Below are 12,899 nucleotides of genomic sequence, written 5' to 3'. Positions count from 1 at the left end.
GGACTTTGCACCACACACTGGTTTCACTGGAGACAACAAGACCAGGGTGATAGGTTTTGGTTCACTTATTTGGCGGTTTGAATGGTTTCTTCCACTCTATGTCTCTGCTGGGGATGGGCCTCCAATCTGGAAATGGTTTGGGGTTAATTCGAAGGCAGGGGCATTTGGGTAGAATGTGGCTCAGGGTGTTGCACGCCATGATATAATCAAAACATTCTCTGGATCAGTGTTATTCATTGCTATAGGCCATTACCAATCTCAATGTTGGCAGCAAGCTTTAGCTTTAGAACTCTGGCTTCCTTTGCATTGGCACCCGCTGCAGAACGTGGGATGTTTGTGTTTCTGGAAACTTCTGATTGTGGGGTGTGCTGCTGAATACTGGATGGACAGTGCGGTCCAATCATATGCCCTATTCATCCTTAGGTAGACCTCAAAACGAAATAATGTGACAATAAAGAGGGACATTGAGATAATGCATTGATTACTGGAACTCTTCATTACTCCTAAGGTATCATAAGATAATGTAAAGTGTTTGCATAGTCCCCTTCTGCCAACAAAGTTGGCCTTGCAGCATCTGATTCTGCGTGGTGGGGGGAGGTCGGCAGTGGGTCGCTGGGGGAGGCTGGGCCCCCCTGTGAAACCCTGTGCCCCCCGTTGTGCCCCCCTACCTAAGACGAGCAGTGATCATGTTCTCTCACTACTTTTGTCTGTGCCCCCCATACCTTTGTCTCTGGCCCCCTCTGTGCCCCTCCTAAATTTGATTCCTGGCGACGCCACTGGAGGTGGGGAGAGGCACTTTTTAGTGGTATAGAGGGAAAGGGGAAGAGCACTACCGCTGCCATGTTGAGGAGTGTTGGTTGGAAGCACCTATTTCCTGAGTGTGGTGTGTATGGAGTCTGCTATGTTAGTGCGGATAAACATGTTCTGGATCGGGTTAGTTGTAAGGGAAGTCCCAGAATTAAGGTGGCAGTAATGGATGGATTTGAATGGGGGGAAGCATTGATAGGAAGGGGGTAGGGTAAGAATCTGCATATGGTGTGCTAGTCTTAGTGGGTCATCTGTTGGGAGGTGAATGTGTTTTAACAGCTGGTGGATTTAACGGTGAGTAGTTACTGAGGAATTTATCGGTGCAAGGAGGATTGGGGTTCTCGATTTGGTGCTTCTAAGGAGAGTTTGTAGCATGTTAGTTTTGTTTCAGCAGACTTGAAGGTTTTTTTAGTGTTCTGTTGGTTTAGGAGTTTTGGAGCTAGTATAGTATCTTTCTGAATTTGCACAGGGTATTAGCTGACTAGACTGATTTAAGTTTATGTTATCTGAAAAGCCATGTTTTGAGTTGTTTCCAGAATGTCTGGTGGTTTGCTTCCATGCGGGTGTATTTGTGAAGGGAACTCCAGAGTTTGGTAGCTAACAATGAGAAGCATGATCCTCCTTGTCTTTTCCTATTGGAGTCGCGGATGAGCAGTAGTGCAGCATTACTTGATTGTAGGGTCCTGGTTGATATGTAAAGCTGAAACATCCTTCTGGAGTAGGCTGTACTCTTTCCGAGTTAAGCACGGTGGGCAATGAGCAGGGTTTTGAAGTGTGTCCTTTTGTCAATGGGGAGCTAGTACAGCATACGAAGTGGAGGGGTGATGTGTTGAAACCATGTCACCCTAAGCACTAGTCTCACCGCCGCATTTTGTCCCCTTTGTAACTTTTTTCCGTGGTAGTCTGAGGCCGAGAAAGAGGCTGTTTGCATGTTCCAGTCTTGTAAGGACAAGTGATAGAACAGACATGGTCCTATGTGTGAACAAAAGTAATAGGAGTATGTATGGTAGTGTACAACGTTGGTAGAAGCAGCTTCTGGTGATCGCTATGACTTGTGGTTCTAGTGTGAGGCTACTATCCATTTGGCCAACTCCACATGGAACACAGCATTTGTGGGGCCTAGAAGGTGCATGGTCCTAACCAGCCGTTCATAACGGACATCTTTGAGGGGGGACATAACCCTGTAATCAGTATTGTGGACAAATCGTTCAGGAACAGCAAGTGTTTTCAAAATGTGCATATGATTGCACCTTTCATTGAACATTGGATCAGTTACCACAGGATGATGTGGTACTTCGGATATTGCAGACTTTGAATAGACAGAGTATTTGCCCTGAAGAAGACCTTTTGTACCAGGTCGAAACACGTGGTGCCTGTTTAGTAAAGCTAATATAGTTGACATTATATTGACTGGTGAAGCTTCTTGAGCCATTACGACTTGTGACAATAGCGCTGCGAATGGAAGTGGTGTGTGGTGCAAGAGGTCAATCTTTTTTCACTAGTTTAGTGTTTTGTAAACTTGAGTCTTGGTCACATCATTTCGACTAGTGCTAGCCACCAAATATAAACAATAAGTGATAGGTTCAGTAATTATATAAAACAGAGGGGGGTCTGGGAAACTCTCTACCAGCATGAAAACAGCCCATTGACTTGTTCTTGGGTGGATGGCTGCTGGGAGAATCTCAGCCAAGTCTTTAGCTCACTTTTCTTTTCACAGAGAAGACATTTCCCCGCATATCAGTCTTCGTCCTGCCCAGGGGCAGTCCAGCACCGATATGCTAGGCAATTCTCCTCTGAACAAGAGTACCAGAGCAACCCCATACACGTGTTTTAGCCTAGTTGGGCATCATCAGTGAAGTGAAGCTGTGCCTCTCTAAGAGCAGTGAGCAAGGGGTCCACGTCTGGATTCCCCTGGTAACTTAGGGTGAGACCCAAAGTTACTTGGTATGCAAAACCGAGGGGGGTCTGGGAAACTCTCTACCAGCACGTCATACAAGCAGGTTATTAAATTCAATGAAATCTTGAAAATGGATGTATGAGATTTCTAGCATTTTCGCCAGGAATAGTGTGTTTAGGAATGGACAATATTTTTCATGGTTGTTTGGGCCAATTGTCTGCTCTTTGAGGAGTGGCCCGATGTAGGCTAGGCTAGTCCTGCTATTCCTCGTCACTGAACATATGACCTGCCTTACTTTCCCTTTTGGGGTTCAAGGACACGGTGGCCCCCTCTTGTTTATTTAACTTTATCACGCTCTGAAACGCCTGTGTATGAGCGCGATATAAATAAAATATCATATCATATCATATCATAACTAAAGAATTGTGGGATACTGAGGGTTTTATATCTTCAGAGGGAGGGTGGAGACGTGAATACATTACAAATGGGTTCCCATTTAGAAGGTTGGTAGCTCAAAAGTAAGTAGTTTGTCACAGAAGGGGGACTAAGGGTAATGAAGATTACTGGTAAGTAATCTGAGCATTACCAGCACTAACATTAATTAGCAAACTGGGATCAGCGGAAGCAGATATATATGCGCATTGATTAGCCCTACAGTTCGGGCTTCCTGAAATGCCATAGGGCACATGTCCACGTTTTTACAGAGACTGGAGCCAACCTTCACATAAGATCATTTTCTGATTGAGTGAGGTAAATCAGCTGGTGAAGGGTAAGAGTGAGAACATATACGAGGGACGAGGACTGGAGGACATAGCAGCATTGTTTAACATCAACAGCATGAGGACAGTACAGATCTAGCAATAACATGGATTGGTCCTGATGGTAGAATGCAGGGGTGTGGGGGTTCAGGTGGTTAGTTTGGAATGGAGAGAGGAAGGGTTTGGGTACACTATCCTTCACTAGTAGGTGGAACTTTAGCTGCATTTTAAAGAGTTTCACTGAAGGGGTGGCTTTTACGGCTGGGCGGGGGAGAGAGCATTCCTTTGGAGTGGAGCAAGTAGAGAAAGGGAGCAGAATCAGGGGAGGCACGGGTGGGGGGACTGCTAGGCATGAAGCGACGAGGAGTGGAGAGTTTGAGAGGGAGAGTACAGTGAGACTCACTCAGTGCAGAAGTGGGGGTAAGACAATGGATGGATTTATAGATGAGTAGCAGGAATTTATAGAGAGCGTGATTGTGCACAGGGAGCCATGCAGCACGGTGACTGTAGGTAGAGGTTGACAATGATTTGGGAAGATTGAAAAGGGTGCATTTCGCAAATGTTATGACTTTGTTAAGGTGAGCATAAGAGTAGAGGAGCAGACCAAGAAGTAGACTTTCCAAGTAGTCGAGTAGAGAGAAGTGTTTTAGTTGAGTGGTGTGTCAGGTGTGGGTTTATTTTTCTAATGTTTAAAAAGTTGAGTCTGGGTGCAGTGGCTGTGATAGACTGGAAGAGATTTATGTTGCTGTCAAAGAGAACCCCAACGTTGTGAATCCAAGGGTGAGGGTGGTAGGAGCTTACGGGGGAAGAGATTGGACGCGGCCGTGGCATTGAAAGCAGGGTGAAAGATGACTTCCATCTTTGAGGAGTTGAGCATGGAGCACTCCATAGCCACAGTATGAATACACAATAAAAACCAGGTCTATAAACCTTGCTTTTGCAGTTACAGGCTAAAAACGTAACTATAGTTACCCTCCAACCTCCACTAACTATCACTCCTGCAATGTCTGGCTGTAGCGTGTACTGGTGCACACTTTTCTAGGGAGAGGGGATAGAAAAATGAGATTGGAACTCATTAATTGGCCATACTAGCAACTGAAGCAAACATGATCTCTGCTCATCTGCTCACTGGAATTTAAAACCAATAGTTTCACCAAGGTGTCTAGTTACTAACTAGACATCCCTCATTTCCGCGGTCAACCGGTTTCAGTGGGTTTTATCATTTCTTTTCTCCCACTTTCTTCAGGATCCAAAATTCAGTTTTACATTTTATGCCAAGAGTGACATGCGGCTTCATGGAGCTAAATTACTCACTTTCCCACTCCTGGTCTACCTGTAAATAAAAAGGGAAAAATCCTAAAGTGAAATTAGAAAAAAGGGCATAAATTATTCATTTTGACTCTCTATTTTCAAAAAACTGCTGCACAACACATATCAGTTGTTCATGACTCACCAACTCGTTAGTATTTTCTTCTTTATTTGGGGCAATTTGTTCTCTCATTCTATGGCTGCTTGATTTGCCTGGGATAAATAATCTGAGTTGGTAAAACTAATCCCACCATCTCAATCTATGAGCAACAGGTTTATTATAATACTCAGGATGATGACCATCCATACAGCAATGGGCACTCACCATAATCAGGGTGTCATCATTCTCATAGGGGTCAAAGTGGCAGTCTCTATCTCTGCTGCTGACTTAATCTGCAAAACAGGTTACGCAGAACATGCAGCTGGAGCAGGCTACAAAACAACACTGTTGAGTTAGTTAAAACATTTATTAGCCACCTCGATCGGATTCTTACCAGCAAGTATGAGCATCCGGTCTCATACACCCTGCTGCATCACTCCAAGGGCTAGAACGTTTCATTGCGCCGTCTCACGCGCGCGTTTAGAGCCGTCTTGGGAAGGGGAGTGGCATATTTTCCATGTATAACCTGCTTACAAGCTGTTCGCACAATGGAATCTACCATTTGTAAATGGCGCGATTATCGCTGGGAAAACTGAAAAAAAAAAAACATGTACATAACTTCATAGCGCACCCCGCTGTATCACTCCAGAGGATACCAAGATTCATTGCACCATCTCAAGTGTGTGTTAGGAGCCATCTTGGAAAGGGGGTGTGGCATATTTTCCATGTATACCCACTTACAAGCTGTTTGCACAACGAAATCCGCCATTTGTAAATGGTGCGATTATCACTGCAAAAATTGGTCGGGTGGGTAAAACCCTTATACGCAACTTCATAGTTCAGACATCACAAACTTCAACTTATGAGATGCCATCATTTGGCCATATTTCCATGACGTGGTTATTACTAATGCACCACAGAGCCATGCAGAGGCAGATGGTGGCTAGGCAGTGGTTATATGTTCGGATATTGCAAGTGTGAAGGAGAGGACAGAGCAGATGATCTGAGTATCATCAATGAAGAGGTGATAGATAAAGCCAATGGGGGAAATTTGTTTGCTGGTGGAGGAGGTGTATAGAGTAAAGAGGAGTGGGCTCAGTACTGATCCTTGGGATGGACTTTGGGAGGAAGGGCTTGAGTCCAATGAGAAGGAGTAATCTGAGAAATCGGAGGACACCTAGACAAGTACAGTGACCTGGAACCCATGATGGGAAAGAGTTTGAAGGGGAGGTGATCCATGGTGTTGAATGCAGTGGAAAGCTCTAGAGGGAAGAGAATGGAGGAGAGAGAGTGGAGAGTGGTGGGCAGTGGTATAAAAATTGTTGACATGGAAACGAGCTGTCTCTGTGGGGCATTTCCCTCATAATCAAGATTGTATGGGATAAGCAAGTGAGTGCATCTCAAGATATTGTAATATGCAGTTGAAGACGACCTTGTCCCGGGTTTTAGAGTGATAGTGAAGGAGAACCACAGGTCTGTAGAAAGAGTGGTTGTTGGGGGTTCAACACTTGCTTTCTTTACAACAGGTCTGACTGTGACTGTTTTGTAACTTGGCCGGGAAGATGCCAGTTGAGAGAGAGATGTGGAATAAGGCAGAGAGGTGAGCCGAGATGACTTCTTTAAAACATGTGTGCTGCAGATGGGCCAATTGGAGTGCAGGAGGGGTTGGCAGGGTGAGGTATAGGTAGACGTTCAGTGAGGGGGGGCCGGAGAGAAGTTGGATAGAGAGAAGAGTTCGGGGAAGATGGCCGGAGGAGAAAATGAGGGAGGGATCGGGAGAGATTGAAGAGTGGAGCAGGTGTCTCAAATGTTGGTGATTTTAGTGTAGAAGTAGGAGGCAAAGGAACTGGTAGAGATGTTCAAGAGGGAAAAGCATGGCTTTGAGGATCCTTGATATCTTGGTAGGGTCCGAGCTGAGGAAGCAAGGTCAGTGTAATTGGAGGACTTCGCGGTGTGGAGAGCTGCAGTCAGGATTAGTAGAGAGTCCTAGCAGGCAGTTTGAAACAATGCAAAGCATGTCACGTGTGCCAAGCAAAAATAGCTGCCAATGACTGACCAAGAATGCTAACAATGTTTTACGCATACATGTCAATATTATCCATTCCATTTGGGCGACACTAGTCAAGTCCTGGTTTCAACTTTGCATTCTGGCACTTATAGTCCTGGGTTTTTAATTGGGAATAATTGAAGGCCTGCAAGTACCAGGATGCAAAGTTAAAACCAGGGCTTAACTAATGAAAACTGTTTGGCTGCGTAGTTTTAGACGAGCAGAGCAAAGTCAAAATCTATTGGTGGAGAAAGAGAAGGGGGACAATCATAAAACTAAAATAGAAATCCACACATACTGTCATGGGGCGCCCTCAAGTTACCCCACGCCCAAATATAAACATGGTATGTTGGTAAACAGGACTCGTGCCTCAACGAGCGTCTTCCCTTCCAAGAATCCGAGGCATCTCATTTACCTCAGAGGCCTTCCGTCACCAACCCACGGTGCATCTCCTCGTAAATGTATTTTTAAACAAGGGGACCATGCCACACACTGTGTATTTTCCTGAAGTAGGCATATTAATAGCAATTTCTTATCCCCTGCATTTTAAAGAGAAAGTATGTGTATATATATATATATATATATATATATATATATATATATATATAGTCATTAAAATAAAACAACCTGCACTTTGCTTTGTCGACATTTTTAACTTTAGGATGTGGGCAGAAACACAAACAAACTGGTATTTCCAACACTCGTTCAAACCTGTGCCTATTTACAACTCCCCTTTTTCAAATTGTTCATTGGGATGGGACAAAAAACGTGCACCGCCTCCTCACACACGCCATCAGTAGAAAATAGACTCGGCGACCCTAACAAGTGGCTAGCCCTGCAGACACATAAGGCTTGGGAACTTTCCAGCCGTGCACTGCCATGCCCTCGGGGTCTGAGCAAGAAACAACGGAGCGCAGCTGCCGCCGCCGCCACCGCACTCCCACACACAGGAGCAGAGACGGGAGCAGAGACGGGAGCCGGGAAGGAGAGCTCCCCGCTGCAGCCCTGGGCACAGAGCATTGGGGATAGCCTGCCCTGGGCGCAGAGCATTGGGCATTGCCTGGGATCCGGTTGCACGGCGCCACAGTACACCGGGTTCCGGCTGCACAGCGCCACTGCCACCGGTAAGTGATCACTGCCAACTATCACGCTCCTTTAGTTCAAGGACAGCGCGTGGTGGAACCAAAACACTGAACCCGCCCGGATGTTCCACAGACCCTTATATTACAGCCTCCCCGCTGAAGCGTACACAGCCTTTTTTTTTTTGCAATGCAGTTTAATTTAGACTTGTTAACGTGGAGGGCTGGACTGTGGTTAGTGGTGGTACGGTCAGCTGTTCACGCAAAGCAAAAAGTGACCGTGGGAGTGTCTTGAGGTGTGATCTACTCCTGCGTTTTTGGTTTATTTAAAATATATATATATTTTTCTGTTCAGTCCGTTTTCCCGAAAAGACTGGGCTACCCGCCACGGGAAGTGACTCTGGCGACACTTGTTATGAAGCAATCGTTCCCCGTGCTCCATGGCAAATCCCGGTGTTTTGAAGGGACCACGGGGGCGTTAGTTCTCTCGGTCTATTCAGTCACGGAGATTTAAGACTGAAAGCTACGGACACCGAAAGGATTGAGAACGGCATCCTCGAGGACACATTTATTTCGTACATTTTTGCAGGTGAACTTTACCAGATCGTTATTTTAAGACAAGTCACCGACTTCCCTTCCCATATTGGATCACCAAACGACCCTAACTTCGATAAAAAAAAAAAAATGTTCAGTTAATTCAGTGCAACAGACGCCAGCGCTCGTTCCACAGCTCTCACATTAACGTTCCCTACCGTTGCATTCAAGCGTGCAGCTATTGTGCAGTGGTGGTCGATACGTTGCTCTGTACTCAGCAGTGTGTTCCCAGCAACAGGTTGTTGCTGACAGACATCTTTGTGGGTTTAATGTTGCGTCAACATGATGGAGTAGCAACATCTTGGCAAGCTACACCCCCCCCCCCCGTGCTTTCCTCTAACAAACTGTATTCCGAATAGGCCTGCAGAAGTGGGCTGTGGGGCGCGGGTAAGGTGTTTACTATCTCTTTCAATGTGATGTGTGCAGTCATTTCTTTATTAAGCAAATATCAAACCCTCGATCTGGCAGGGATTTTATCTGTTATGGGTAGGGACGCATTTTTAGTTGCGAGCTAGCAGCACACGTGTCAAGGGATTATGGCTGGGGCAAATTCACCACCAATTGGGGTGGAACGCGCAGCAAAAGGCGGTTCCACTGTATTGATCAGTTTTTCCCTTTCTGCCTTTCAGTTAGTTGAAGCATTTTATATATTGCCATTCCGAAATGAATCCTCTCTTCTTGAGTTGCTTGAACATGGGACAGAAACTTGAATAATTTGTGCTGTTATGAATAGCATTTAATAGCGTATTGCAAAGCCTGAGGCCCAAGACTGAAAGTCTTTTTCCTCCTCTGATCTGCAGAGACCTTGGGGGAAACAGCCTTTGATCCTGCATAAACCAAAAGTCTTGGGAGGATAGCTCAGAGGCAAAGCGCTTGCCTTGGAAGCAAGACAACGCTGCGCTTAGAAACCTCTGGGTATTAGGCATGTTATAAATGACCAATTCCAATTAATTCTGGGAATTTCCATGTGATGCTGTCCTTGCGTTAGAGGGGAGAAGCCCCATGGATTCACTAAAAGGTGGTTCAGAGAATTTCAAGCTAAATTGCCTACTTTACGTGAAGCCACAGGAGGTTCTTGCGAACAGCTTGGGCCTGATCACTTTTCCTATGTCCAGAAACCAATCCTTTTTGAGTCACCTGTTGCCTGCAAATATGTTTCATTCAAGTTCCCTTCCTGAGTGCATTAAAAAGTTCAAGGACTAATCACAAATGTAGCTTTCCCTCGACGGATGTGGCATTTAATGGCCCGCCAGCCCGAGCTAAGGTAGTCCTGAGCTGTGGGCCGTTAAAGACCATATCCGCGTGGACCGCATGAAAGCCATTCGCAGCACGAGATTTACTGGGCTGCAGAAGATTTTTTTTTGTTTTTTTCATCAGAAGATCAGCTCAGCGCAGGCTGATGAGGAAAATAATAGCCATCGCCATTTAAATGGAAAATGGACTAGGTCCCTTTTCGGGTGACCGAGGCTATAACAAAAATGTTTTTAAAATGGCCACCGTCTCCGAGGCCACCATCATCTGAAAAGGTACCTAGTCCCTTTTCTATTTTATGCCGCGGGTGTGGGTGGTGATTGCACAATCACGCCATGAAAGGCAGATTGTGATCGTTCAATCTGTCTTTCCCGGGTGTGAATGCTCATTCTGAACCTGCATAGTTGATCAGTGTCATGAAATGAATAATCCCATATATCCACCTGATCTTGAAGTAGCATCCTATGGAAATGGCTGGACCTAACAACTATAACATCTTAAATACTTACCATGATATAGCAACCTGACATGTTTTCTCAAAATCAGGCATGGATTGGGTGTGAGGAGGGTTTCTTTATCCATGTTGGCAGGGCATCCTCCCTTCACTAAGATGAAGCCAACCAGTGTCAATAGAAGTCGAGATGTCACCCAGGCATTGTGAATGTTTGATCAAATAGATGTCAGCAGAGGCCTTTCTGGGGGGGGGGCTGAGGGGGCTATAGCCCCAGGTCTTTTGGTTGTAGCCCCAGATAGAAGCTCAGGAGCTCCAACCAAAAGGCTAGCTAGCCCCGAGTCCAGACATTAGCATGGCCCCAGATCTTTTCCAGTCCTGGATGTCAGTTTAGTTGTAAATTCTATAGGGTGGTAAAATGAAGATGTCCTTAAAATTCAAAAGAAACAGTTATCGGATAGTGAACATTTTCTTAAAGTACTCAAGCTGTTAACAGTAACCAATATTAGTAGTTGTACTCCATTCCTGTTGTTGCCACTCATTTAGACTACCGTTGAACACTCTGGTTAAAGGAAACTGTGTTTTGGATATCTTGTTTTCTGAGAGCACATGGCAAGAAAAATAAAGCAATGATCGTTGGTTTTACTAAATGTGTGCAAATCAGCATGCTTTCTTCTGCCAGCTTGTGTCAGATCAGACGCAAGTAAACAAGAGAACTGCAGCGCTCCCACAAAGCAAAGTCATATTCCTAATCCTCTGCCTATTTTGACTACCGTTTTAATTCTACTCCCTGTCAGTCTTCCTCACTATGCTTGCCTTGGTCACAGTTTAAGTTCTAGTCACAGGGGGTCATTCCGAGGTTGGTGCTAAGGGAAAAACGATGCCGGTAAAGGAATATCGGCATCGAATACCGCTATGGGCTCTTCTGACCCTCCTGACCGCTATTAACGGCATCCTAAAGTACGATGCGGTTAATAGCGGTCTGGGCACTGGCACGCGACCCACCATGCCGGCAATAGCGGCATGCCATAAAGTGGAGTAGATCACAAGGTAAGCGGACATGCAAATTACAGCTTCATGAAGGCGTAAAAAGTGTCTACCGGCATGCCGTAAATACCGGCATCGCAGACCTGCCGGTATATGCCATGTGTAGTGATCCAAAATGCCACAGGTGCACACAAACAGCACAGGTGGAGGAAATGGAGTTTGCCCCACTACAAAATGAGCACACCCACACACTACACCGCCTACCACACCAAGAACAATACAACAGCATCATCAACACTTCAGCTGGAGGACATGCATGCATTGCAACACCATCAACAACACCAACGACAACAGTAGGCACCACAGAGGAGATGCAGCAGGAGAAGGAGGGTGAGACAAGCGCTGCATGCCCCACCAGTGCAGCCAGCTTAACCACACATGCAGCCCCCAATCCCAAACATCATAGACAGTCCCTCCAACCCAATTCCGCAGCACAACCACACCCCGTACCATCTGGACCGTGACACCATCAACACCATTCTGGACATGATATACGACTGTCAGTCTCATTGAAACATGCACCACCACCCCCCCACAACTGAAGGTACTGTCAGTGCTCCACCTTAAGCACACAACAGAATACATTTCTCTACCACGGACTCCCCAGGAGATTCTAGAAACAAAAGGTGGCCTCCCTGCCATGGAGGTGGTTTAAAGCAATCACAAACTATACCAACACAAACAGGTGGAGATGGAAGGTGACACAAGCAAGATCATCACACATTGTGGTGCACATCACCCCGCATCAACCACGGGAATGCTGCATGTCACCATGGGAAAAAGCAGCGCAGAATGCCAAACGATCACCATCAGAAAATCATACACAACACAACAAATCAGCAAAGTCACACAAACAAAGCAATATGCGCACACAATGCATGAGCTACAATACGACAGAGCACACTGTGTATCATCTTGAAGATGATACCCACACCATTATTCCATGGCACAGGACACATTGAGGGCCAAAGAATTGCTTGCATACAACCAGGGACATGTGCATGTGACCAACGATAATCTGCCGGCAAGTGTGACTAGTACAGCTGTCCATCATTATTTCCTCGCATGCAGGTGATAGTGGCTATCCCTTGAAGCCGTGGCTCCTCACCCCTGTCCTTAACCCACAGAACAGGCACGACGAGGACTACAATTGTTCCCATTCCCGTACCCGTGTTGACATCGAGCATACCTTTGGCCTGTTGAAGGCATGATTTCACTGCCTTAGCCGGTCGGGTGGGGCACTCCGTTACAGGCATGAGAAGATGGCCAAGATCAACATGGCATGTGTCGAGCTGCACGATATGTGCATCTGCCGGAACGTGCCCCTGCCCCCTGACATTGAACTGCTACCACCTGGTGATGATGAGGGGGAGGAAGAAGACATCGCTGGACATCATCGTGTTGGCGATGCACAGGAGGTCCATACTGTGTGCAAGTCCGTGATTGCACAATATTTGTGACACACATGGCAGCAGAGGGTGACATGATGGTTGGACAGAGGGCACTGGGTGTGGGGGTACATCTACACCATGCACTGTAACTGAATAATTGACACATTTG

At 46.0% G+C, this 12,899-nt stretch overlaps 1 protein-coding gene across 6 annotated transcripts in view; it reads left to right on the top strand.

The window, feature by feature from the left end:
- Positions 1–7,726: 7,726 nt before the first annotated feature.
- Positions 7,727–12,899, top strand: part of LOC138513437 (tetraspanin-11-like) — a 1,127,904-nt gene continuing 1,122,731 nt past the window's right edge. For 3 of the 6 annotated variants that reach the window (XM_069628291.1, XM_069628290.1, XM_069628289.1), the window contains exon 1: positions 7,731–8,041. The gene's annotated coding sequence lies outside the window, so the exon portion shown is untranslated. Of the gene's footprint in view, positions 8,042–12,899 lie in introns of all 6 variants that reach the window. The other 3 variants (XM_069628292.1, XM_069628288.1, XM_069628293.1) reach the window with 2 other exon arrangements.

This window comes from Ambystoma mexicanum, chromosome 12, assembly GCF_040938575.1.
Source record: "Ambystoma mexicanum isolate Mex_15411 chromosome 12, UKY_AmexF1_1, whole genome shotgun sequence".
Lineage (NCBI taxonomy): Eukaryota > Metazoa > Chordata > Amphibia > Caudata > Ambystomatidae > Ambystoma > Ambystoma mexicanum.
Note: the sequence above shows the minus strand (reverse complement) of the source record. Positions and strands in the feature narration are given on the sequence as shown.